The sequence below is a fragment of the Eriocheir sinensis genome, chromosome 20 (genome assembly GCF_024679095.1).
Source record: "Eriocheir sinensis breed Jianghai 21 chromosome 20, ASM2467909v1, whole genome shotgun sequence".
NCBI lineage: Eukaryota > Metazoa > Arthropoda > Malacostraca > Decapoda > Varunidae > Eriocheir > Eriocheir sinensis.
The window spans coordinates 2,130,412-2,134,704 of NC_066528.1; the positions used below are offsets into that span (position 1 = coordinate 2,130,412).

The 4,293-nt window shown below is 45.7% G+C and overlaps 1 long non-coding RNA gene across 1 annotated transcript; it reads right to left on the minus strand.

Annotated features, from left to right (window-relative positions):
- Positions 1-934: 934 nt before the first annotated feature.
- On the minus strand, positions 935-2,307 carry LOC127001388 (uncharacterized). Its single transcript, XR_007755240.1, has 2 exons — positions 1,997-2,307; positions 935-1,619 (listed from the first exon to the last, which is right to left on the minus strand). It is a non-coding gene; the product is annotated as an uncharacterized LOC127001388 (long non-coding RNA).
- Between the last annotated feature and the right edge of the window lie 1,986 nt (positions 2,308-4,293).

Consider the following 4,293-nt stretch of genomic DNA (forward strand, 5'->3'; position numbering starts at 1 on the left):
CGAGATAAATAGGGGGATAGTTAAATTTACATGGATTTACAAAGATATTCAGAGCACACAGACCCTTTGATCCAGACAGGTGACTCGACTAATTATTGGGAGGGCGAGTGAGTTAGTATGAAGGCGAGTTGGTATGAGGAAGAATTAGTATAAGGGGAATTAGTATTAGGATAAGTTAGGAAGAGGCAAGTATGGACGCATTTCTTAGTTATGTAAATATCTTAAGATGTTTACCTTTTTACAAGACGGGAGCGAGGAGACATATAATAATTTAATTACTACATCTAAATCGCCCTTGTTAATCTCCATTATAAATTTAAAACCCATCAAGTGAGTCCCCACGCAGTCCACGTCTCGCCAAAGAATGCAAGCTAATTTTTTTAGTCTTATCGTCTATGGTAAGCTTCCAAAGTCATTGGAGAGAGAGAGAGAGAGAGAGAGAGAGAGAGAGAGAGAGAGAGAGAGAGAGAGAGAGAGAGAGAGAGAGAGAGAGAGAGAGAGAGAGAGAGAGAGAGAGAGAGAGAGAGAGAGAGAGAGAGAGAGAGAGAGAGAGAGAGAGAGAGAGAGAGAGAGACCATACAATTGTACACTCCTACTGTCTTTCCTATTCCCCACCTGTACCTCACCACTAACCCACATCCTCTTCGTACTATACCCTTGATTAAAAAGAACAAAACAAAAAAAAGAAGGTTTGAAAGAATAAGAAAGAAATATAAAGAAATATAAAGAGAGTTGGAGAGCAAGGAAGAAACAGAGGGTGGAAGGGAAGTGAGGAAGAAAGAGGGAATCGAATGCCGCACCGAAAGCCGTCTCGAGTTTTTCTTTCTATTTTGTTGATGCTGTCCCGTTCCCGAGGCCTTCCGACTTTCCATCCCAGAACCTACAAACGCGGTGCGCGGCGCCCTCACAGTGTTTGTGATTGATTTAATAATCCCGTCTGGCACTTTTGAGAAGCGCGTTCTTGCACCCGCCCTCCTCGAATCGTCGGGGCTGGGGAGCACCAGCGAGTCCTTGGTCTTGCTGGTGAGCATCGCAGGACTGGAGGGGCCCCGGTAGGGCGCCCTGGCTCCCCCGGGGCGTCCATGGCGGTGCCGGGGATCCCGAAGGTCCGGCGGGGGGGGCGTTGAAGTTCCCGCAAGACGTGCTGACCTTCCTAAGAAGTAGCCAGACGAGCTGTGACCCTTATATCAGCTTAGGTCACCGGTACAAATCACCATAATCATAATGACTGACGCCTCCAAGAGGAACTGCCGCGCGGGGAAGAAATCCCCCCAGCAGGGCAGAGCGTCACTAACTATAAAAAGAACAAAAAAATCATAAAACAACAAAAAAACGGTGCTGCGTGTTGGTAAGAGTGAGTCTCCTATGAGGAGAATGCGGCTTATCCAGACCAACAGACAACACCAAAGTTATGGCTGAGACTCTTCTGGGGAGACAGCGGCTCAGCCAGACTAAAAAAACACACGGACTGACAACTCCTGACGACCCACGACCTACTGACCCCTGACAGACCCCTGGCACTCTTTGGACACGGACTGATAACTCGATTATACGACCTACTGACCCCTGACAGACCCCTGGCACTCTTTGGACACGGACTGATAACTCGATTATACGACCTACTGACCCCTGACAGACCCTGGCACTCTTTGGACACGGACTGATAACTCGATTACACGACCTACTGACCCCTGACAGACCCCTGGCACTCTTTGGACACGGACTGATAACTCGATTATACGACCTACTGACCCCTGACAGACCCCTGGCACTCTTTAGACATGGACTGATAACTCGATTACACGACCTACTGACCCCTGACAGACCCCTGGCACTCTTTGGACATGGACTGATAACTTGATTATACGACCTACTGACCCCTGACAGACCCCTGGCACTCTTTGGACACGGACTGATAACTCGATTACAAGACCTACTGACCCCTGACAGACCCCTGGCACTCTTTGGACACGGACTGATAACTTGATTACACGACCTACTGACCCCTGACAGACCCCTGGCACTCTTTGGACACGATGGACAACCCGATGACGACCCACGCGATAATGCCCCCTGACATTTCCTGACCACTCTCAGAACAATGCCTCCGGACAATATCTCGACGTTTCTCTAATGTTTCTCAACAACAAAAAGAAGAGTTCAAAAACTCACGAATGGCTTTCTCACTTTCTTACTTTTCACACCAAACTACATACACGCTACACACTCACCATTTACTCAATAATCTCAAAAGTTGCTACGAAATTAGTCAATGGGTATGCCTCGGAGGGGCTTATAATTATTGATTCCTGCATCTTTCTTATTTGTTAAGTATACTTAATGCTGTTACTCTTACTAAAATTATATCATTATCATTATTATTGTTGTTATGCTACTACTACTACTACTACTACTACTACTACTACTACTACTAGATATTAATACTATTACCAGATAGATAAATAGAGTTAAATTTACATGGATATACATAGACATTCAGAGCACACAGACAGTACAGCAAGTTTGTAAGCCCCCAAACCAGACACCAAATACTACGAAATCTCCTTGTGTGGTGCTTGGTGTTGATGAAGAAGGTCAGCAATTTAAGATACCCATAGATACATTCAAGAAGAGATTAGATAAAGCCATGGATGGTGAGGTAAGGTGGGGTTGAGTATACAGGAGCTGCCTTTTATAGGCCAGCCGGCCTCTTGCAGAGTGCATAAGTTCATATTATAAGTCCTACCAAGTCTACTATTGCTCTCACTACCTCTTCATATCACCCAACTTAGATGTCTTGTTAATTCCATACGAAGTCCACTATTGCTACTTCTGTACTTCAATAACTCTAGCTTGTTCAGGGTATAGAGTAAGTAACCGAAGTTCATATTATAAGTCATACCAAGTCTACTATTGCTGTTACTACCTCTTAATATCGCCCAACTTAGATGTCTTGTTATTGAAGTCCACTGTTGCTACTACTACTTCAATAGCTCTAGCTTGTTCAGGGTATAGAACCTGAGCCCAAATTATAAGTCCTACCAAGTCTACTATTGCTCCTACTACCTCCTAATAACACCCAAATTACCTCTTGTTATTTTCATGAGCTTAGTTTCCCAAGAATGCCCGGGATGTGTGTTAACGCCTCGCCCCCTGATTCGGTTACGGGAGGACTTGCTCAAATATGTCAATTATTCTTGAGCCTAACGTTGTTTCTTCAACTTTGGGGAATTAATAAACTTTCCACGGCGCCTGAATATTTAATGAGTTGTAGGTGCTTTTCCTCCTCCTCCCCCTCCTCCTCGTGTGCTGCCGGCAATACTAGAGGCGTTAGCGGGGCACGAGATACCATGACCACCACCACCACCACCACTACCACTACTACTACTACTACTACTACTACTACTACTACTGCCACTACCACTACCACTACCACTATCACCACCACCACCACCATCACGAGGACCTCTTCCCCAACCACCACCACCATCTGCCAGACACCCTTCATGTCTGATAAATGAAGCCACGAATTTTAGAGACATTGAAGTGGAGGAGGAGGAGGAGGAGAAAGTGGATGTGGGTCTGATGGAGGTTATGTTGATGTTGGTAGTGGTTGAGGAGTTGGATGTGGAAGAGGAAGAGAAGGAGTATAAACTTCAACATTTAATCTGCATTCTCTAGAAAGGCGAAGGGTGCGAGGAGACTTGATCGAAACTTACAAATGGATGAAGGGCTTTAATGAGGGGGATGTTAATAAGGTTTGTGTTAAGTGAGCTGAGTAGGACACGTAGCAATGGGTTTAAGTTAGACATAATCAGATTCACTAAAGACATAGGTGAGAATTGGTTGACTAACAGAGTGGTGGATAAATGGAACAGGCTCATGTTGTGAGTGCCAATACTAGATGAGTGGAACAGGCTTGGCAGTCATGTTGTGAGTGCCAATACTAAGAGTGGTGGATGAGTGGAACAGGCCTGGCAGTCATGTTGTGAGTGCCAATACTAAGAGTGGTGGATGAGTGGAACAGGCCTGGCAGTCATGTTGTGAGTGCCAATACTAAGAGTGGTGGATGAGTGGAACAGGCCTGGCAGTCATGTTGTGAGTGCCAATACTAAGAGTGGTGGATGAGTGGAACAGGCCTGGCAGTCATGTTGTGAGTGCCAATACAAAGAGCGGTGGATGAGTGGAACAGGCATGGCAGTCATGTTGTGAGTGCCAATACAAAGAGTGGTGGATGAGTGGAACAGGCCTGGCAGTCATGTTTTGAGTGCCAATACGATAGTTACATTCAAG